This window comes from Protopterus annectens, chromosome 3.part0 (genome assembly GCF_019279795.1).
Source record: "Protopterus annectens isolate FY-2018-M chromosome 3.part0, PAN1.0, whole genome shotgun sequence".
In the NCBI taxonomy this organism is placed as follows: domain Eukaryota; kingdom Metazoa; phylum Chordata; order Ceratodontiformes; family Protopteridae; genus Protopterus; species Protopterus annectens.
The window spans coordinates 1411493740-1411518871 of NC_056731.1; positions in this window are offsets into that span (position 1 = coordinate 1411493740).

Here is a 25132-nt window from a genome sequence, read left to right on the forward strand (position 1 = left end):
GCAGATGGTGACATATATAATACCCTTACATAAGGCAGTTATTGTGCAGACAGATAAGAACAGATGCAAACACAACACTATGATTTGTTTTATTCCACAGAGCTGTGTATTGTTGGCATCTGCCACTGGAGGTAGAAATGTATATTGTCACAAACAACTGAAACTAATGTGTGAATTAAGCAATGATCTTTAATGAGCATGTCAGACTGATGGCAAGTAATTGAGTATACTCATGAGCACTCAATTCTCCTTGGTCAAGAAAGGTGTTGCTGTATCTTTGTACACATACCAAGAACTGGACCACACCTGTGTACAATGGAGTATTCAATGCATGTGCCACAGTAGCACTCTCGCCATGACATTGGCAGAATAAATGTCTACTGCCATGAAATCCAAAGATATGTTCACATGCGTTTATGCAAATTTTCAAGGGTAAGACTGCTGTGATGTAATGTTTGTTATGTAACATCAGTACATTAACACAAAACGATTCCCTATGCTGGAATTGAACATCAAGCTGTACAACTCCTCCAACTAACAATATGACTATGAATCACTTACATCACAGTGGAACTGTTATCACAACTGTTGAAGTCCAGCTATGTGAAGTAATTCAATCAGCTGTACTTTATTTGCCCATAATGTTTATCTGCTTAAATTGGAAGGTGGTTGCCCCTGCCACTCTATACATACAAAGTATAATTTATGGGGATGGCATTATTGCAGAACAGTTAAGGACACAAATGGTTACAGTCACATAATGCTGGTTTGGAACACTTGCCAAATATTTGTGAAAATCAGTACCATTGTATAAGTGCCTCACCAATTTTCATATGCATGGTTCTGTGATAGTATTACATCATGTGTATGAATCAAGGAAGGTTTACCCTGTAATTACTTAGTAATAATCTTGCTGTATGTCAGACAACATTGCCTGATGCTAGGTATAGCCAAACACACCTGTGGTCCCCTGCTGTTGTCACTGTGATGGTAGAATAATGATTATGATGAATATAATCCTGCATTGGAACACATGCCTTACTCAGGCAACAACATACATTACATCGTTTCATGTTCTCAGTCCTGTGTAGAGGTCTTACTACAACTGGCATCATAGGGCAAGCTATTCAAGTGATAGTATCAGTTTTCAATACAGCCTTTCAAAAGGATATTTAGAATAAACTGTTGTAAGAGAAAACAACCTCTACACAGGAACTTAACACATGTGGGTGACAACACTGTTAATAGCATGTACACTGTAACCAGTGACATTGGGATTTGAACTGAATACTTAACATCACAAGTTAATGACAGTTTACTGAAACACAAGTGCAAATAGAGACTTATTTTATAACTGATACTGTGCATTTCAATGGATGACATCACCATTGTGTGTTACCTTGATGTTTCAACTAAAAAGTGGTTGCACAGTAAAGCACACTGTATAGCTATACATCATATATTTATCTGCAGCCTGTTCTGCACAGTAAGAGGAAGAAACATACACTCGCAGAAGATAGCTATTCCTGTATTTCAACTCCCTCCCTATCAGCTGACACAATTGTAGACCGGAGCGTGTGCATGCACCCTTAAGAAGCATTTCCAGATGTAGCACATGCATATAAATACTGAGCACGTGCAGGTAGCAGTGCCATTTTGAGAGAACAGCCAGAGTGTTAATGTGTATGAGTGTGGTAGTCAGTCTGTTTATAAGTTTATTTAACTTTAAGTTAAGAAGTCTAATTTCTGATGTGTTTGTGTGTAATAAAGCTGCTTGAACTGAGCACACAGATGTTTCTCTGTTTTATCCTGACCAGATGATCGAAATGGTGTTAGAACTGGGATTAGAAGAACTACTTGCAGAGTTGAAGGTGAAGTCAGACTAAGCAGGTTGAGTGAAATGGAGCTTAGACAAATGAAAAAGGGCTGGAAAATAAGCTAAAGATACTGAAAAGTGCACAGATGATTTATTTGGAAAAGAAAATGAAATGGCACATTAATAAGGCAAAAATACATGATTAATCAAATGAGTAGCACAAAAACATATTATTAATCAAACAAAAAGCACAGACCACATTATTAATTAAACAAAATGCTCAAAACCACAATATTTGATAAAACTAGCAGAGATATTCATATGGTGCTCAGAATTACCTTTGGTTTGCATAACCAGCATGTTTAAAGTAGGACAGGCACAAGAAAAATATAATGAGCATGATAAGAGATTTAAAGGGCATAAAGAGTACAATAAAAGGAGCAAATTAAGCTTAAAAAGCAAGATGGTTGCATCTTTTTTTAGTAAAATACTGTGTTTGGGCACAAAATTATATTTTACATTAACCAAAGCCATTCAAAGCAAAACTAGAGTTGTTCGAAGTATCTCAGGGTATGCAAAGTATTTGCAGAGTGTGTGCTTTATTACAATACAATTATTTCAAAATATTTGCTACATGCAAAGACAGTTAGATTGAAAAGTGCAGTCAAAGTACAGCCACTCTGAAAGGTTCCTGCATTCTATAAAGTTTATTTGCAAAGTGCATGCCTCTCGAACTGCTTCTTACTTTGAGCTTCATCTGCTGTGTACAGTTTCTTCGCAAAATAGTAATTTCAAAAGTATTTCTTACACTGATAAGGAGTGGTTTCACAAGGTACAGTGATTTCAAAGTGTTCTTGTACTACAGAGACTTATTTGACAAAGTGCAGTTATTTGAGAAGGACAAAAAAGAGAGTCCTGATGGTATTATCCATTATTTAATGAAAAAAATGTATAAAAATGCCATGTATTGAGTGCTTTCATCCCAAACCACACTAGGGACTTCATCAGAATACATAGCAATCAAACTGAATCTATGTATACAATTGTAAAATCACATTGCTCCTTCCTCTTATGTAAAAGAGAGCTGCAGTGGCAGCTTAGAGTAGCTGCCATTTTCCCACCAGGATTTAATGACTCCATATCTGTAATTTATACTTAAGGAGAAAGCAAACTGATTGTAAAATAATATAAAAGAAAGAAAATAAGAAACAAAGAAAAAAATGATATAAGTGTTTACAGTTGAAGGAGCATATTAGTATTTATGCATTTGTCATTTTTTTAGCTTCATATTTTTAATTACTAAATTTGAATGTTTTTAATACATTTTTATACTACTTTGTTTAAGGTTTCATAGTGCCCTTTGAAACATGGAGATTGATTAATGAAAATGGGATTCTCATTGGTTAGCAAGGGGCAATGTGATTTTACAACTGTATAAATAGATTCAGATTGATTGTTGCTCTGTATTCTGATGAAGTCCCTAGTGTGGTTTGGGATGAAAGCAGTCAATATGTGGGTGTTTTTATGCACTATTTCATTAAATAGTAGATAATACCATCAGGAGTCTCTTTTTCTGTCCTTCTCGGATGACTTTTTTGATTTAGTCTATGGTTACATTGTGTAAAGTGCAGATATTTCAAAGCGTTTGTTGGGCTATTGTGCATAATTAATAGTACTGGCATAACGTTCTGGCATATATTTATGTATGCATGTTCATACATGATTTCAAGCACCTTGACTGCTGTCTGTTGATATGGCAGGGTCATGTCACAGGCCAAGTCCACTTGTGTTTGATCATAATATAGTAGAGAATTGGAGATAATTCAAGCAGGAATACAATATCTGCATGCAAGCAGCTTTTTCTGACAAAGATGCACATACAAGGGCATTCATTTTGCTTAACCTAGCTGGGATGGTGGCTATTAAAAGAGAGCATTCATTTGTGTATGCACCAGAAATATATGCAGGAGAGGGGGCAAACTGTCATGTTGGTGTACTGGCTGAATCAAGGGAGGAGTAAATTTAGAGAAATGTGCAACCCACAGACAAATGTTACATTAGGGAGGAATGTATTTTATACATGAGACCAAAAGCCAAGTGAAACTTTTGCAGCTTATATCACTGACTTGAGAAATAAGGCTAAAATGTGCAGATTTGATGACTTAAAAGATGAGTTAATAAAAGACAGGCTTGTGAGAAAGATTTTGCTTTGTGACAGTGATTTTAACATTAAGCAAAACCATAGGGATTTGTCAAATCCATCAGCTCACAGAAAGACACACAAGTATGCTTACAAGTGATACGATCATGGTTTCAGCAGCCTCTAGAGCAAACGTAGATAGCATGCAACATGTGGAAAGCAGAAAGAGGGCTAAGCACATGGCAGCAGCAACCCCTTGGGTGTGGCAGGGAAAACCCATAGCTTTCTAGCAAGTTCCACGACTAGCTCAGTAAAAAGGGCATGCTCATAGGTAGGTACTAGGCTATCAGCCCAAGGGCCTACATAAGCCTAGTCAACAAGGTTCCCTGGCTTACGCCACCCAAGAAAGTTATTTTCAGAGCCACAGAGGTGATCCCTGGGATGTATTTCCTATTTCCCATCCACTCATCAAGATTTTTCTTGAAGAGTGCTAATGAAGAACTTTGCTTGACATAGATGGGTAGCCTGTTCAAGAGTATGGGGAGTGTCTGGGACAGGAATCTATCCCTCCAGCATGTCCTGTTTATTGTGGTGACAAGGTTTAGGTCCCTAGAGTATGTAGCTCAGAGGAATTGGGATTTCTTTAGGTGTAGCATGTCCAACAGCTCTGGGTTTGACATAGCTTTATATGTTAGACAGAGATCACCTTGGCGTAGGCAATATGCTACTGAGTAAAGCTGGAGTTTTTTGAGGCGGTCAGTGTAGGGCATTTTTTTGGGGCCAGTAATCCTCTTTGTGAGGTACTTCTGTGTCCTTTCAAGCTGCTGCAGATGACTTGTGAGGTACATTCCAAACAGGGCGTTGTAGTCTATAATGAGTCTAGTGAGTGCCGAGTAGAGGGGAAAAATGACCTCTTTTCTCCTGGATGAGAACCCTTTTATGATGAGGTGTGCCATGTAGAAGGACTTCCTGACTACTGTGGCGATGTGACTATCAAAGGAGAGACTACTGTCCACTTGGGTCCCAAGGTCTCTTATCATGCATTTGGTGTTATGTAGATTGCTGCCTATGTGGTAGTTCATGGATACAGAGTTTTTACCAAAGGGGATAACGCTGCACTTTTTGGCACTGAGCTTGAGGCCATGGCTCTGACACCAGGCATCTGTTTCAGCGAGGCCCTTCTGTAGGATGTCCACATCATTTGGGGAGTTGACTATGGCTCCTAGTTTGCAGTCATCTGCAAACTTCATTAGCCAGAGGCCTTCTGTGTTAGCCTGTACTTCACAGAAGTAGATACCAAACAGGAGAGGTCCCAGGACAGAACCCTGTGGTACTCCACTTGTCACTGCTTTGAGGTCAGATTTGGAGTCTGCAACTTTTACTGTGTGGGTTCTGTCAGTGAGCCATTTGGCAGCCCATCTTGTGATGTAAGGATTTATACCAAGTTTAGTGAGTTTAGCTATAATTCCAGAATGGGGGATGGTGTCAAAAGCCTTGACGAGGTCAAAATAGGCTGTGTGAACCAGCTTACTCTCATCTACGGCTTTGTTGACTGCCTCAAAGAAGTCGATCAGGTTCAGGAGGCATGATCTGCCTTTCACAAACCTGAACTGGGTGGGATCCAGAGTTTGGAGGTTACCAATGTCTTTGTTTATTAGTTCCATGATGATACGTTCCATGGCCTTGCAGAACAGGCTCGTCAGGCTAATAGGTCGATAGTTCCCAGGATTAGTGGTGGCTCCCCCTTTCTGGAGTGGGATAACTGTCTTTGTGCACCATTCTGTGAACACAAAGCCTGATGCAAGGCTATTATTGAACATGGTGCTTAAGTGGGGAGCCAGTTCGTTCTGAAGTTCATGTAAAACGCAGCCTGGGATGTTGTCCAGTCCCATGGATGCTGTGTTTTTGGCTTTAGATAGTGCAGCTTTTACCTGCATAGTTATGATTACAGGGACTCTGCATTCTTCCTGTATAGACATGGGCCCTTTAGGGGGTGAGAGGTGGGTAAAGATAGCACTGAAACTATCTGCCAGGATGTTGGCAATATCAGTTGGTTCTGTAATTGTCTTGCCTTTGTGCTGTAACTCGGAGCAAATCTGGGTGCTGCCATCAAGATTATTGACATAGCTATAGAATGCTTTGTGGTTGTCCTTGGAATTAGTGGCAATTTTGTTTTTGTAGCTAGCTTTGGAGGATCTTATAAGGGATTTCAGCTTCTTACTGAGGCTGACCAGGGAGCTCCCCCACTCATGGGATTTTACTCTCTATTGCAACAGTTTCTTCCTTCTATTGTACAGTTTGTTTATGGCAGGGGACCACCATATTGGCTTCCTTTTTTTGGAGGATAGCATCTTGGTTCTGTTTGGGATAGTATGATCCATGCACTCATGTAAGTGCTTATAGAGTGCATTTGTGTAGGATTCAGCAGTTGCAACTGTATCGTCCATCTGCATGGGTGTCATGAAGTTCACCACTTCTGTCTTAAGAAGCATGAAGTTGGCTTTGGAGAAATCTTTTGCTGTGGTTACCTTAATGGGGGGTGGGGGCAGGATGTGTATATCAAGTACAGTACAGTATATATGTGGATATCAGTACAGTATAAGGGTGAGTTAGCAAAACCCAAGTCAAGTCTTATTGTTAACTGTCGTAATTGTGGAACCAATCATGATTCTAAAAGAGAGAAGTGCTTAGCATTTCATCAACAATGCCACAAGTGTAAAAAATTGAACCACTTTCAAAAGTTTAGGAAATCAAACAAGCCTCATTCAGTTATTAAGAAAGGTTACTCAAAAAAGCAAGTTGATCATGTAGAAAGGGGTTCCTATTATATAATCGAAGATGCATTCCTTTGAATATGTCTTGATTGAACTCGAAACCATGAAACAGCAAAATAACGAAACGGCATATAAGCAATTTCTTTCCCTGGGAAAGAAATTGCTTGGCTGTCTTAGTTACTTTGCCATTTTCCTCACTGTAGTGTGATTTCGGAGTTGGTAGATTTAAGTAGGGGGGTGTGGGGGCACATCCCCCCCACATCGGGGTGTGTGTGTGGGGGGTGAAGCCCTCTACTTTATGTAATGTTTTGAAGTTTTTATTTATTTTATTTTTTTGTGGAACAGCGATTTTTTTTCCCTGGGAAAAAAAATCTCTGTTCCAAGTGTTTGGGATTGTAAGCTTTCACTTACTTGGGATCGATAAATCAGTGTTCACCTTTTTAAGCATTCACTGATTTAATATATACCCATTGAAAGCTGTAACCCTACTTTCTATGTAGATGGTGTATCAGTGGTTGGTGAAAAGGTTAATGCAGTAGATTTATTGGCAAAGAATTAGGTATTTTGTACTGCCCTGATCAATGGTAAACCCACAGAGCTCAAAGTAGACACTCGTTCAAAGTGTAATATAATGTCAGCAGAAACATTTGCTAAAGTAAGAGCTGGTCAGCAACTTAATTTGTTCAATTGCTTGAAGCTTGCTGCTTATGGAGGTGAAGAAATTCAAACCAAGGGCTCAGTAATACTTTCATGCTATTTGGCTGGGAACAGTTACAGCTTGCAATTTTATGTAGTTCAAAGACCTTTGCAGTCATTGTTAGGTCTCAAAGATAGTTTGAGAATGAAACTGCTTTCTTTTACCAAAGAAGTACATCATGTAAGCACATGTCCCAGTTCCAGCTTTACTGATGCTATTTTCTCAGAGTATGCTGTTGTTTTCGACAGCAAGCTAGGCAAACTTTCAATTGTGTACTCCATGAAAGTAGATCCAGAGGTCAGTCCAGTTATCAGACCAAGCATAAGACTTCCAGTAGCTGTGCAGGACAAAGTCAAGGCCCAGTTAGACAAAATGATGCAAGGTGTGATTTATCCCAACTGAGTGGGTATCATCCATGATAGCTGCTCATAAGAAAAATTCAGATGAAATCAGAATACGCATTGACCCAAGAGACTTGAGCAATGCATTTAAAAGAACTTATCATCCTTTGTGTACAGTCAAGGAGATTGCAACCCTCATGCCAAATGCCACTGTTTTTTCTGTCTAAAATGCAAAGAGTTCATTTTGGCAAGTGATGCTTCATTACAAATCTTCACTACTGACTACATTAAGCACCCCATTTGGTAGATACAGATTCATCAGGATGTCTTTTGGAATAAATTCTGCCGGTGAAGTCTTTCACCGTACAATGGAGCAAATTTTTTCAGGCTACCCATGTGAAGTAATAGTTGATGATTTACTGGTTGGAGGCAATGGTGATTCAGAACATGATGGAAACCTCAGGAAAGGTCTGGACAGAGCGAGTGAAGTGAATTTAAAGCTCAATCCTCTGAAGTGCAAATTCAGATTGTTAGAAGTTACTTAACAAAATCACAAAATGTAATCCCAAAGACAAAGACTATATAAAACTACTTAACAAGTTCCTAAAACTAAGAATATCCTGTCACCATAACCTTACAATACTTGGGGACATTCATCCCAACCCTGGCCCATATACACACAACAACCTACACTCCACTACCACAAATACTCCCACTAACTCCCTTCTAGCATTTCACCTAAATATCAGAAGTATTAATAATAAAATCCCCAACCTACATGCCCTCTTAGCAACCCACTCTCCAGATATCATGTGTCTTACAGAGACCTGGCTTAAACCTACTACTACTTTTAATGAAATAACACCACCAGGCTATAATATACATCGCCTTGACCGTACCACAAAGAAAGGAGGCGGGATAGTAGTATTATATAAAAATACACTAACTGTTCATAGAGAATCAGTAAACCCACCCCAATTCAATAATGCAGAACTCCTTATAACCAAACTACAAACTAGCTACAATAAATACCTGTGCATCATCTGTGCTTATATACCACCAGGTAACAATATAACTACTCTAGAAGAAATCCTTCACTGGCTAAACACTACCTACCCCCAAGAAACCATAATTTTTGGTGACTTTAATATAGACTGGCATTCATGCTCAACCATACCCCCCACCACACCTATAACCTTATTCGAGTATAAGCAGACAATTACCTCCCCCACCAGGATCCATAAACCAACCAGTAGAGAAAGTATCCTAGATTGGATATTAGTCAATAACCAAGCCCAACTATACACAACCGGTACTCTCCCTGATGACCTCAGTGATCATCTGCTGACCTATATCATAAAACACAAGGCAGGGACCCCCCACCAAATCAAATACAAAACACTCAGAAACAAGAATAATTTTAACCCTGCAACTTTCTTAAATGAACTAAAGGCAGTTGACTGGTCTAAACTAAAAAAGCAACCATTAGACGAGGCCATAGCAAATTTCAATAACAACTTCATAAGCATCCTTGACTTCCATGCTCCAGTACATACGATAAAAACTAAATCTAACCCAGCACCATGGATAACAAGGGAGACCAAGTCAAAAATCAAAATTAGAAACAAAGCCTGGGCCTGCTGGTGCTCAACAAAAACCCCACTTGACCACTTAAAATACCAGCAACTCAGAAATGAAACAAAAAAATCAATCATACTAGATAAAAAAAGCTACTACCAGAATCTACTAAACAAACATCATAACAACCCTCAAAAGTTCTGGGCAAGCATAAATCAGATCCTTCATCCAGGACAGTCTACAACCCCAACCCCTGCCAACCTCACAAACAGATCCCCAGAGAGCATAGCCGATGCCTTTAATAGCTATTTCACCGAAACCATACAATCGCTAGCAAATCAACTAACCCCAATAAATTCCAACACCAGCTCCAACTCCACTAGAAACCATCCCCAATTTAGTTTCCAACCCATCTCCATCACCTGTATCAAGACATTGTTAAAAAAACTAAAACCTACTACCCTCTCTGCTGACCTCCTCCCCGTAGAGTACTTACAAATAGCTGCAGAAGCCATTGCATACCCTATAACTATACTAATAAATAGAACCTTGTCCGAAGGTACTATCCCCTCCCTATGGAAGATATCCCATGTCATCCCACTTCATAAAGGTAGAAATTCCACAGAATTATCTAACTATAGGCCAATTGCCATTCTTTCCCCATTAGCCAAAATAATGGAAAAATGTGTTCATAAGCAACTAATGCAATAGCTAATACAAAACAACTTACTATCTAACTCCCAACATGGTTTCAGGCCACATCACATTACCACATCTGCCCTCCTTTCCTTTACAAATGCCATAAACCAAAAATAGGAAGGATAACAAAATATCCTCTGCCCTCTTTCTTGACCTATCAAAAGCCTTTGACATGGTCAACCATGAACTCCTCATTCTCTCACTGAAGTCTATGTCCCTAAACAGGCACACAATCCAATGGTTCCAATCATACCTAACTAGCAGATGACAGGCAGTAGCATGGCAGAACAAATTATCCAACCAACTACCACTCACTCTTGGTGTCCCTCAAGGCTCTATACTAGGACCACTACTCTTTTCCATATTCAACGATAACCTCCACACAGCTATTCCTAAGGCTACCTGCATTCAATATGCAGATGATTCCACTCTCATCTGCTCAGGCACCTCTCCAGCCGACCTACAAATCTCAACCCAAAATACATTTAGCACTATTGAAAACTGGCTCACCAACCAACGTTTGCTACTGAACCCCAACAAAACTAAACTTCTGCTCTTCACTCCCACTAATAGAGCCACCCCTTTCTCATTCACTATTACTTCCAACAATGGTACCACCATCTCCCCAGATACCCATACTAAACTTCTAGGAGTCATTATAGATAATAAGCTCAAATTTGACCTACAGGTCAACAAAACCGTGCAGACCATCAATAAAAAACTCGGATCGCTGTACAGAAACAAGGCATTCTTAACCCCACAGGCTAGAATAGCAATTGCCAGATCACAACTACTCTCTACTCTTATTTATGCTTCTCCAGTTCTCTCAAACCTAAATAAGTCAGAACTGAATAAGCTCTCCCATAGCTATAGCCATATTGCCAGATTCGCAACTAACTCCATCTACAGAACCCATCACTGCCAGAACCTGAAACAACTAGGTTGGCTTGAACTCCCCAACTTAATTAAACTAAATCAACTCTTAGTTGCCCACAAAGTTCTTAACCATCCTGAAAATACTCCCTCACTCTCTAATATAATAAAGCCATACAACAACCTGAGGTCACTAAGATCGGCCGACAAAATAATGGTCCAAACCTACACAGCTAACAATTCTGCAGGGGAATCTCTGTTTGCCAACTTTGTTGGCAAGACGTGGAATTCTCTACCAAACCATATCACCCTGCAATCCTCCTTAAACTTTTTCAAAAAAAGCATAATACAGCATCTTAAACTCAAATGGCTTTGTCCATGTTCCTACCCTGACTAAACAGTATCATTAATCACATTAAAACTAACCAAACTGTTTTTCTAAAACATTCTGACCTTTTCTACAAGTATAATGTGCTGATCTTGTAACTGTGAGTCTCTTTGGAAAAAACGCTATAACATTGTAAATAACTCTTGTATAACTTTTTCAATGTAAATAACTTGATGTGTAAATTCTTGAAGAAAATGTTGTAATCTTGTTGGAGCTTTTCTCCCCGGGCGTCCGCTGAAAATGGACATATATCCAGTCGGACTATCCCAGTAAACAAATGTAAAATAAATAAATAAAATAAATGTAGGTCATTTATTTACCAGTACAGGCTTATGACCAGATCCTTCTAAACAAGCAGCCATTCTTGAGATGCCAGCACCAGACAATGTCCAAGCCCTACGGCATTTTCTTGGTATGGTTAACTATTTGGGCAAATGTATCTCTGACTTTAGTGAATTATTAGTATCTTTAAGAAAGCTGACACACAAAAATGTTGCATGGTCATGGTTAGAACAACACCAGAGAGCATTTGATAACCTCAAACAGCAAATTGCTAACCCTCCTACATTAAGATATGATGATGTCCACAAACCAGTAGTTCTTTCTTGTGATACTTCAAAGTTTGGTCTTGGTGTAGTTATTATTCGGGAAGGAAGACCTGTTGCCTATGCATCTAGAACTCTTACCCAAACTGAGATGCAGTATGCTCATATTGAGAAGGAACTTTTGGCAATTGTGTTCGCATGTTCAAAGTTCCATGATTATATTTATGGCTAAGCTATCCAGATAGAAACTGATCATTAATCTCTAGTCACTATTTTAAAGAAGCCTATGCATTCCACTCCAGCAAGACTGCAAAGAATGATGCTCAGATTGCAAAAGTATAATATCAAAATGGATTTCAAAGGATAAACTTCTTTATCTGGCTGATATTTTATCCAGATCACCAAGAAATATTATGGAACAGCTTGATGTAAAGAATTTTGACTTTGATGTTATGGAAGTGCATGATTTTTCTACCACTAGACTTGATGAGCTGAGAGATCATACAAAGACTGATCCAGTTTTGCAAAAGCTCAACCACTTCATCAATGTAGTATGGCCATCAAAGCAACCCTGTCTACTACGAGAAGTGCAACCTTACTTCCCATACAGAGATGAGATGCTGATGGAAGATGGTATCATTTTCAAATGTACAAAAGTTATTGTTCCTCCTTTTTTAAAACGTGAATACATTCAGATTTTGCATCATGGCCACCCAGTTTCTGATTCTACCAAAAGAAGGGCAAGAGGACTAGTATTTTGGCCTTCTCTATCGAAAGACATTGATAAAGTGCTTTCTTCTTGTTCAGTGTGCAGCAGTACCAAGCCACATTTGCAGAAAGACCCACTTCAACTAAGCCAAATTCCTGAACTATCTTGGTCAACAGTAGTCACTGACACATTTGAGTGGAACAGCCAACATTGCTTAGTGTTGGTAGACTCTTATTGGAACTGGTATGAGATTGATTTGCTACCAAACCTAATGTCCAGTGCTCTTATCACTAAGATGAAACATCATTTCTCAGTCCATGGTAGTTCACACAAACTTATTTCTGACAGCAGTTCTCAGTTTACCAGTCAATTGTTTCAGATATTTGCTAAAGAGTGGGACTTTATCCATGTTACATCCTGAATATCCCCAGTCAAGTGGCCTTGCTGAACATGCAGTACAGAGTGCAAAGCAATTACTGGAGAGATCAAAGCATGACAATACTGATATCTTCTTGAATTTACTCAATCTCAGAAATATACCCCCTGACAACCTATTAGGCAGGCCTGCTCAGAAACTTCTATCTAGGCAAACCAGAACAACCTTGCCTATCAGTTCTAGTTTGTTGGTGGCTAATGCTAAAAACAACAGAGCAATCAAAACACGACATTTTAAGAAGTGTTCTTCTCAGACGTCCAGCTATGATAAACCAAGCAGATTTCTTCATCCGTTAAAAGGAGAAATAATGACGATGCAAACGGTGAAAGGCTTTGATCAAATTGGTCAAGTGAGAGGTATATATACCAAGCTGAGATCCTACTTAGTGGAATCTGAATGTATAAAGTAAAGAAAAAAACACAGACATTTTCTTAATGTATCAGAAATTACTTTGCGGCATCATACCTGTGATGCAGACTCTAGATCTCAGAGCAACCCAGATAATGTTCATACTAAAAAACATGTTACAGTATCCATTCCCATTCCTGCTGATGTCCCAGATGTCCCCAATGTTGAACATTCTTTGAAGACGGTCCCCATTTCTAGATCCAACTCTCACTTTTATGTTATGCAGTCAGGTCATATTTCTAGACATAGTGTAAAATGCACAGCAACCTGGACAGAGTTGTTTTATATCTGTCTAATTTTGTATAATTGCATGTCAAAGAATTAGTTCTGTATAATTGCATGTCAAAAGATCATTTCTGTAAATTGCATGCCATTGATCACTGTCATTTCATATATGGACCATTTCTCAAAGAGGGAGGATGCAGATCAGAGCATGTGTATGTACATTTAAGAAACATTTCCAGCTGTAGCACATGCATATAAATACTGAGCACATGCAGGCAGCAGAGCCATTTTGAGAGAACAGCCAGAGTGTTAACATATATGAGTGTGGTAGTCAGTCTGTGTATACGTTTATTTAAGTTTAAGTTACAAAGCCTCATTTCTGATGTGTTTGTGTGCAATAAAGAGGCTTAAATTGATCCCACAAATGTTTGCTTTATCCTGACTAGATAAACAATCTACATGCAAGTGTGTCATACTCATACACCAGAGAAGTATGACTGCACATGAGCCTGATTGCATCTTTGAAAGGATGACATCAGCCATGTCATGCAAAGGAGATGTGTGTGCAAAACTTACTTCTACAGCTATGTGGAATTCTAAATGTAAATACAAAGAGGCATAAGACACACCAGCACCATTTACATTTAAACACACACAGTCAGGAAAGTCTAACTGCTGTATTATAACTCCCTATTGATCAACAGGCATAATTAACATGCTGGCATATTATAAGCACACACCATTGGCGAGGGCTAACTTTAGTGGTGTGACAGTGCATTATTGAAATGATGACCTCATCAGTGTGTTGCAGACAGTATACATTTGTGGACAGCAAGAAAAGGGGATGTGGGATTCATATGACCTTTTAAATACTTCTTACCAGTGGAGTCAAATGAGCACAGATGGTGACCCACCATCACACAGACAAGATGACTGCTGTGAGATTAGACCCCCTACCTATGTAGTTACACAGTCTAAAAGACACAGTACTTAATGCAAGCATCACTGCAGAAATCTGGCTTGTACATTGTCAGACTTATATATAGGGGGTGACATCAGCATTGCTTTGCACAGAAGATGATATTGGGATAAAGGTCTGATATTAATGAGGATTCACTCTGCAGTGTACACTTTTCTCTATAATGCTTGTTCAGTGAGGCCAGCAGTACATAATGTCAAATTTACATGACTCTATATACAACCCACACACATCCACAATTTGACTTCTGTGAGATTAACCCCCCCCCACCTATCTAGTTATACAATCTAGAGGACACAGTACTTAATTCAATCATCACTGCAGAAGTCTGATTTGTACAGTGTGTGAGTATTCTTTATACAGGATGACATCAGTGTTGTGTTGCAGATAAGATAATGTTGAGGGAAGGGTCTGATACTGATGTGGACTCACCCTGCAGTGTAAAATTTTCTCAAGGCTACAATTTTAGTGAGGCTAATAATATATAAGGTCATACTGACAGAACTCTAAACACAACCCACATACAGAAGACTGCTGTAAGATTAGAACCCCCCAAATTATTTACACAAGCTAGAGGACACAGTACTTAACATAACTATCATCACAGAAATCTGATTTCTACAGTCTGAAAGTGCACTTTATTGAAGATGACATCAATATTGGGTTGCAGAGAAGCTGATGTTGGAAGAAGAGTCTAAAATTGTTGTGGACTTACCCTACAGCATAAAAGTTTCTCCAGACTATTATTTCAGTGAAGCTAGCAGTATATAAGGTTGTATTTACATGGCTCTATATACAATCCACATACACATGTACAATTTGATTGCTGTGAAATTAGAACCTCCTACCTCCTACCTATCTAGTTACATAATCTAGAGGATACAGTACTTAATATAAGACAAGTACCACCACAAAAATCTTACTTCTACAGAATGACAGTGCAGTGTAGATAGGATTAGTTTCTCATTCTGTGTCAGACAAGATATTGTGATGTTAAAGTTTTTGTGCAAAGCCATATTTGTTGATATGAAGGAGTAAGTGCAATCTTATGATTAATAATAAATACAAACATCCATACTGATAACTTAGATCAGCTATGCTGCCATTAATGTATATTGCAGAAGTGAGACTGACATGTACCTGCGTTGTGTACATGAGACACATAGACATGAAACACAAGCTGGACAATAAAGAAGTCATGGATCATCAGGTTGTGATGATGGTAGGTAAACCTTAATGAATTTTAATGAAATTAGAAATGGGATCTGCTCATGCATGGGCAGTGTACACTGCCAATACCAAATAATCTTCAATGTTCCAATGCAGTATGGCCGAGTAATGATGAAGTATGTGTGCCAAGGCTCTATGTGGTTGCATATCATTTGCAAGTGTATGTGCTGCAATGCAGATATAACTGTACAGAATAAAGTGTTCAGTCAACCACACAGTTCACTGCAGATCACTTTGGTGCTTTAAGCAATTTCCATGTACTGAAGTAATAAAGTTCAGTAGCAATACTTACTTTTGTTCAAAAATATCTTCCTAAAGAGCAATGCTGAGGAAAGGTATTTGCATGGATGCTGGCAAAGTTTTAGCTCATGTGACCTTAAAGATGTTGAACTTGGAATGTGAAGTAGCAATGTTCAGCTATGTTCAGTGGTGATCCATGCCAACTTTTGCACAAATAAGAATCAGAGGGAAAATGTGATTGTGATTAAATGAGAACAGACGTGTTTTATGTTAACATGTTGCAGATATACACTTTGCATTTCGGTGTCTGCCTTTGTCATGTTAGGGCCAATGCTTAATTCAAAAATAAATTGCTGTGCTTGCCTTTCCCATTTGTGCAGCATTAGGCGGTGTGCAGAGTTTACTGCCAAAGGAAAAAAGTGAAAACTTTAATTTGGTTAGCCTTCTGTAGAGCAAACTGGCCTAGTGGCAATGTACGGCTGTCAGCCCTTTGGAAAGTACTGAGTGGAGAAAATCCTCCTGTCACCTAACTTTCTGCATGTCATAAGGTGTAAACTCAGTGACTTAAATGAAATGTTGAAGCAGAGTTTGAGTCCAATATACAGATAATTTTACAAAAGGTGTCAGGCTGTATTATCATAAGTAATTTTGATCAAGAGTGTAAGACTACATAAGGATGTATCCTAAATATATTGATTGACCAAATTGTGTCAGCAATGCCTATTGAAATAGTAGCAGCAATACAAAAACTGATGTAAGCTGTCTAATTGTAACCCAGACACCTTCAACATCTTGTTCAACTAGCTGATGCTTACTCTATAACCTCCCTCTGGAAGATGTGATCCTAACATTTAACTAAATCTTTCTAAACATACTTAACTCCATGCCCCCCATCAGGAAAATATGAAGGAAAAGTAATTTTTCCCCCTGGCTTACTAAAGCCACTTGAACCCTTATAAACAAGAGAAATTGTGCATGTAAAAAATGGAAACAAACCAACACTCCAATGGATCTTCAAACCTATAGAGAGCTCTGTAATTTAACCAAAAAAAAGATCACCCTTAACAAACAAAACCCCCAATCCAACCCCCAAAAATTCTGGCGAGCTGTCAATAAACTGTCACATCCTGGTAGCCCCTCACCACCCAACCCATCCTCCAATAGCTCTTCCACTGACACTGCTTTGTTACTGAATTCTTTTTTCATTGACTCTATCTGTAGTCTAACCAAAACTGATACCATTACTTACCCCACTCCCCCCATCTAATCAGACAACCCTCTTTTCTTTCAAATGTGTACCTACAACTTACATCAAATCACTTCTTAGTAAACTTAAAACACATTCTCCTTCTGTCAATAACCTTCTACCTCAGTTCCTAAAAATAGCTGCTAACTCTATCGCTTACCCCATCTCCATACTAGTAAATAGATCTATCAAGGAAAACATCATACCTGACATCTGGAAAAAAAATATGTCATGCCCCTACATAGAGGTGGTACCGCAAGTGACCCTTCAAATTTCAGGCCAATTGCCATCCTATCTCCCCTGTTAAAAATTCTTAAAATATATATATATACATACGCAGCTCTTTGATTACCTTCTGCAAGAAAATCTTCTTACCCCTACACAGCATGATTCACCCAAAACACAATACAGCTGTTGCGCTGACATCCTTCGCTAACACTATCTCAAACTCTTGTGACAACAATAAGGTGTCCTGTCTGTTTCTGGACCACTCCAAAGCCTTCAACACTGTTTCCCACAGATTGCTTCTATCCAGAGTAATTACCCTCAGAGTCTCCAGCTCTGCACTTTCTTGGTTCTCTAGTGACCTCTCTAATAGATTCCAAGCTGTTAAATGGCAATCTTGCATTTCTTCCTTCTTAACTGTACAAGCAGGGGCACCCCAAGGCTCCATTTTTGGACCCCTACTATTCAATATATTTATAAATGATCTCCACTCTTCTTCTCCACTCTCTTCTTTTATTCAATATGCTTCTGATTCTACAATTATCTTCAACAGTATCTCCCATCTTCACACACTCACTCAAGATACCCTCCACTCAATTGAAAAATGGCTAACTTACAACCAACTTCTACTAAACCCTAAAAAACTAAACTTCTCCTACTCCTTCAAAATCTCTGTAACAACATAAAGCCACCTTTACTACCTCCTCCTGAAACAACATTATCACCTCTGCTGATCGTCACACAAAACTTTTAGGTGTTATTATTGATGGCCAGCTTAAGTTTGATCTCCATATTCATCCGTGTATCAAAAAGACTCATCAAAAGTTAGGCCTGCAATGTAGGCATACAAATTCCTCAGTAATGCTTCTAGGCTCTCTCTGGCACAAGCTTTCCTACTTCTCACCCTAGTCTATGCAGCCCCTATTCTTACACACTTCCAGTCCAACCTTATGTCTAAATTGGAACTCACCTATAACAAAATTGCAATATTTGCCTCCAACCACCCCTTTCTCTCTCACCACAGCATAGCACTGAAACACCTGCAGTGGCTGGAATTTCATCATTAAATCCTGCTACTCCAGCACCACATGGCTCATTCTGTCATGCATCAACCCTCCTCCTGCCCTTTTCTCTCTTCCCTCATCCAGACCTACACTCCCAACCATGCCCTCTGTAACTCAATAGAATCTGCCGCCAGTATATTTGCCCAAAAAAATATTGGCAAACTCCTGTACAGCCACTCAGTGGCAAATGCTAGGAATAAATTATCACCTAGTGTTAGATCTATCTCAAACATCAACTCTTTCAAAACAGCTCTCAGGGCTATCTTTCACACATCTCAGTATTGCCTATGCAATCACCCATCTTAAATCTATCTTCCCCCTCCTACACTCTATACTCCTATAACCATTATGACTTCTCTCTCTACTAACAGTCAGACTATATTCCATTGTCTCACAGTCTACACCACTGCTGGCTCAGACAGTGATCTGTGCCTTGTTATTATCTCCTGTATATATTGTGCATATATATTTGTAATTGTTACTGATTGTAACTTTCATAATGTAATCTGTTTTCATATCAATAGTTCTGCTCAAGTATGTTTGTATTTTCTCTAACTTTTTTTGTTATATTAGTTAAATGTAAATTGTTTTTGATTTCTATGTCATTTGATTTCTCATGCAAAATGTATTAACTGGAGCTTTGTTTCTCAGGCCTCTGCTGAAAAGGGGCTGCTGCCCAGTCAGACTAACCTGGTTAACAAATATCAAATAAATGAAGTAAATAAAAATAATCTTTTATACTTACTATATATCAGTCGTACTTCAAAGGACATCACAAATTAATTGGGTGCAGTTTGTTAAGCATGACAAGGATACTATGTATTTTGAAATAATTATTATGATTTAGCACATTTTCTAACTATATGTGTAGGGCAGGATGTTTTTTGAAATGTGGGCCTTATGCTTCATCACAGTAAGGACAGAAGCCAAATGATATAAGATAAATATTTCATAGACCAGCCTACTAAATATGTTACAGTATAATGTGATGAGCCAGAAGAGGACATGAGGGACACAGAAATGGAGATGCACATAAGAGTGTGTGTGTTATGGCACATTTATGAACACCTGTATATTGTGTTTGTATTGCTTGTTTCCTTGTTCAGAATGTGTCCTGCTCTGTACCACTAAGTGATTATCAGGATAGAGAAGATGCAGGAGTAACCATAAACAATACATCCACATACACCTGGTTGAAGAAGGTGTAGGAAATTTAAAATATGATGTCGATATGAGGATGGTGTTTTATTGATAACAGATGTAGCACAAGTAATATTAATATGAAGAAAATGTACATTACTGTATAGCATATGTCAGGATTTGAACCTTTGGCAGTAGAAATAAAACTTTATAGACAGGATGATTATCTTAGCTCACCACAGAGGAGCTCATGGTGTACTGACTTCCAATCAAACATTGTAAGGGACACTGATAACATCTTCAATAAAAGCATCAGGGCAGCAGTATTTATTACTCTTGTATCAATTGTAGTCTGCCTTGCACTTTACATGATATCCAGTAACCTGATACGTAAAGCAGAGTACCTGTATCATTTATTACCCTAAATCTGTTTTACTATAGCGCAGCAGATGCAGTGCTATTTGCACTAAGCTAACTGTGGAAATGCAGTCTAGGGCAAAAACGCACAACATTTTGCAGTAACACCTGAGATGCCATTTAGCATCATGTAGTACACTTGCATGTTGCCATATCTCATGCAAATGCTGACGACTACAACTAATAAAACTGAAAGGGGGTAGACAGATATATAGGCAACCCATACACATGAAAGAGACTTATAAAAACAGGCATGAGGACTTTCACCTAATCCAGGATTCAAAACATTGTTAAGATGCAAACTTAAGCATACAGACTTGAGCAGTATCTCAACACAACACAAAGGAAGTCCGACTTGACACAAATCTAAATCACTGATGACCTATTCACTCAATGGAAGTTGTAGGTGTTATTCTGCAGCAAAATAATGACAGCATGAAAACACCTTAAGATGAAATTTTACATCCATTAGCCTAATGAATAGTCAACAGTACAAATGGGTGATTGAGAAGGGGTGACGATAGAGACAGATGGACAGACACATATCAAAGGTTGTTGTCATGGGTCATTAATGCACACATCCTCATTACTTATCTACCATGCTCTTTATCATTAACTGATAGCTCTGAAGATTACAAAGCTGTAGGAGAGGCAAACCCTGATTAAGACATGAATAGATTAAGGGTGGTTTACTTAATCATCTTTATGGTCATGGATGTGTTGGCAAATGCCTTTTTACAACAGTATTCTAAATCTGTTTCTTAACGGTCATAACTGGATAAAAAATAAGATTTATATCATTAAATATATCTTAGAAGTATAGCACTACAGCAAGAAATAATGTGACATAAATCTGTAATCAAACACTTGATGTAGACGAGTGATTTAAGTCAACGCTCCACAGATGAAGTTGCACTTTATTACATGCAGTACTCAAAGAATTCTTACAGTAACTGTTGATAAGTATTACCTTTATTCTGCCTTTACTCTGTATTCCAATAGCGTAGAATATTTAAGTACATTTGCTTGAGGATAACTGGACTACTGCAGGCAATATCAACAACTGATCAGGTTTTACCATAGGACATAAACAGTCATTCAGTATCTCTCATCATTGGTGCGAGATGCCAAACTCTGTGCAAATGCTGAGGAAAAAAAGAGATTGCTTACTTATGGCCATATATGGCCATGTATGTTGTGTGTGAGTCTTTTTTTGACAAGATTAACCATGAAAAAGGGGTTGTTAGGGAAGTGATGTAATGGAGGAGAGGGAAAAACACAGGGAAAAGAATAAAGGAATTTGGAGGAAGGTATGGTGAGAGAAGCATGCCTATCGGCTTCTTCACAACATAAATGTAGAACTGTGGACAGAATGTGTTGAATTTGGACTGTTACCACACCAAAGGTAGGTGACAACAACATAATAATGTTGTAGAGCCAATTGCACCAAATCAAGTGGGACAAGAAGACATACAAGGGAGAGGTATATATGGGTCAAGTTTTTTGGTGGGACAGTTGCCCATTTTTTACTTTCAAAAAGAGAGGAATGTTAGGGAATTGGGCTTAGAAATGCAAAGGTTAGGTAGGTAAGGTAGTTGAGGAAGAAGGCATAGACATACAGGGCATACAAGACAGACAGGTATGGTGAGGGACACAAATGGTTTGGGTACACCAGGACTGAGGATAGCTAGGGGACATTGGAGGCACACCCACTTCAAGCGTGAGGACAGTGAGAATCTAGTCCTCACCCTCAGAACTGTCATCACTCTCTCCTGTTTCAGTTTCTTGGGTCAGTGCTTAATGTGGAATCATCTTGGCAGTATGACAAAACACTTTTTCTACATGGCCGATTCGTGCAATGAGGCCCCTTTCCATGATACGCTCTACCAGCCCTGTCAGCTCTTGTCTAGTGAGAAAATCACCACCATGTATTCTAGTACTCCTGGAAGATACCAGTGTACCAGACAGGGCAGAGCTACCTGATGCAGATGAAGCAGGTAGGTCAGGAGCAGTGGAGGCAGCACTGAAGGGTTGGGACCCTGAAGTATGAGTGTCAGTGCTGCAAACTGTGGAGGGATAGCAGGCTGATCCATGGTGGTCAGTGTACCTCTCTGTGCTGAATGATAGTTTTTCCATGCATACATGTATGACAACTGAGAATTTTTAAACCATATAAAATATTCCAAAAAAAATTGAGAGGAAAAGGGGTGGGGCATGATAAAAAAGGGAAAGAATTAGATCCCTGTCATGCCACATGACTATATAATGTCACAAAATACATATTTATGATTATCCAGTTTATGCCAGAGAAGGTCTTAATCTATCGTACCATTAATCAATTGCACTGCTATGATGTCATAAATACAGTTATTTATTTCAGTATTGCCATATTGTATATTAACAGTTATTAGGTTTTCAGTAAGACCTGATGCATATGTACCCCATGCCTCTCTGAGGCAATTTAACGTCTTTTGTTACACCTCCCAGTTTGCTTCAATGTCTTAGTAGCTGTAAAGAAGAGAAGAAGAAAAGAGTGGACATGGAAGCAGAACAAATACCAATCTTGCTTGTCTACTGCGTTCTATATAATTTTAATGGTAATGGCTGAGTAGACATATTTGATGGGTTAATTAGCATGTAATTCAGCTAATTATGCTTTCATTACCATAATCTGATGTTTACCTTTGTTTGGCAGCTCTACACAATGTGTAGGTCCATTTAATGAATACAAAATGCCTCGTGCCACACATTAGCTGCATGAAGATTAGCCATTCATGAAGCTGGCCCATAGTCTGTCCTATGTGGGTTTAAGCAGGTTATAAAAATAATAGAAAGAACAGAGGTCAGATTTGCATGTTGTATGTATTGTACCAGTCTGCAAATTTAAGTTCGGTTAGGAATCAAAGGAATGAGGTTTACAGCAAGATGGAATAGCTTCAGCTGAATGTATCCTTGATTTAAAAGCCCAGGATTAAAAAAAGGAAAAGTATCACTTATGTACTTAGATAAGATTTGTAAGCTAAATCGTGTAGCTGACATGTTAGTAATGGCAATGCCTAATACAGCATTTCCCCCTTAAGGACTGTGCCCTGTTCTTCTGTAACTTAAGTGCGTAAAGCTGTTCAGCATGAAGAATTAGTTAAGTTGTTCTTTTTTCAGTTTGTGCCAGGCTAGGCACAGGTCTCCTAGTATGATTAATTTGTGATGCTTAGATAGGTTAGTAATGTCGCTAATAGTTTCCCGAACCAGATGAAAAGAGGAAAGTTGAAAATATATGTTGTATGTATGCACATATTCATGTGACCATGTAGGTGTATTTCATCAAAAGTCCAGTTAGAAACCTTGTCATTTCTAGAGTTACTTTTAAAGTAAAGTTTGGAGAAAGGTCTGCAGGTTTCTTTGCAGGAGTTAAATTCAAACACCCCACTAATGCACCCCCCACACACACACACACACACACACACACACACACACACACTCACTCCAGCCAGAGTTCCTGGCCTGTTATCAGGAAATGAATATTTTGAGTGATAAAAGGAGAACATAAAATGCATGCCTTTTAGCCAGGAAGACTGTACAATTAATAATTTTTGCGATCTTGTAGAGCCAAACAGGATTTAAACTGCGACCATTTTATTATTATTAATGGTGAATCCGTTCATATATCTAAAGGAACATTTTTTGATGGATGAATTATGGAATGTTGTTGAATATGTTTATGTGGATTTTCCCTGCAAGTATAAGGGCTATGAATTGCAAAACACAACTGCATCAAACCATTTTTGGAGAGTGAAAATTTATATTTTGTGCATAAACTTATGATAACTAAGCATGAGTATTTGGTAAGCAATATACAAAATGGTGTATAGTTACTCCATCATGAATCATGATGGTAATTAATATGAAGATGAACAAGCGAATTACGAGTTATAGACATGGAATACATTTGTTATTATGAGTTATAAACATGGAATACGTTTGTTTATTATTTAAGATTAAATTTATTGAGAAAGTTTGTATATGACGTCTTTCAAGCAAGGAAACAGCTAGATGTGCTGATTGAGAGGAGTGAGAGCTTAATATACAGTATAATAAAGATAAAGAAAATAGCTTAGACAATATCTATATCTTTACTGTAATCATTGCTTTTCCCCGCTAGAGGTTGTGAAAAATCTGGTATACAGTACACACACGCACACACACATGCACACACATGCACACACACACACACACACACACACACACACACACACACACACACACACACACACACACACACACACACTTGGCAAGAGATTTTGATCCAAACAGAAAGTATTGTGATATAGGGACAGGAAGAGAGTAGTTATACTGTATATCATCCAGTTGAAGTATATTGCTGTGATTGAATGTAGATAGCTGTGTTTGTTGCAGAACTATCTAAGTCAGGTTTGAGTGCTACTCAGATGCAGTAAATAAAACATGAAAAACAAAATATATGTCAATCAGGATGTACATTGATGTGAGCAGCTGAAGGTAGCTATGGAGGGGAAAGCCTCTTATAAAGGAAATGATGTCAGCAGCATTTGAATAGGGTTAAGGTAGAGGAGAGGAAGGAAGCATAGACAAGTGAGGTGAGTGTGTGCAGAGCTGGGCCATGATGAGCCAGTGCTGAGCAAGCTGCAGAAAGCTGTCAGTGAGGAAACAGTCTAGCAAAGTAAACACAGAAAGAAAACTTCAAATGTCACAGCTAAAGGCTATCAGTATGTATTGTACAAAACTTAACAATTGCTTACGACAAAAACTGCAGGGTGAAGATGAAAGAATATCAGGCGTAATTTCACACTGAGGTGTAAGGAGCTTTTAGCAACCAATGTGCAAATAATTAAATCCACTGACAGCAAAAAACAAGGCTGGCAAGACTTCCATTAACATTACTGAAAAAAAAATGAAAAAGTGCTTATTTTCCAAAAAATGTCCGCA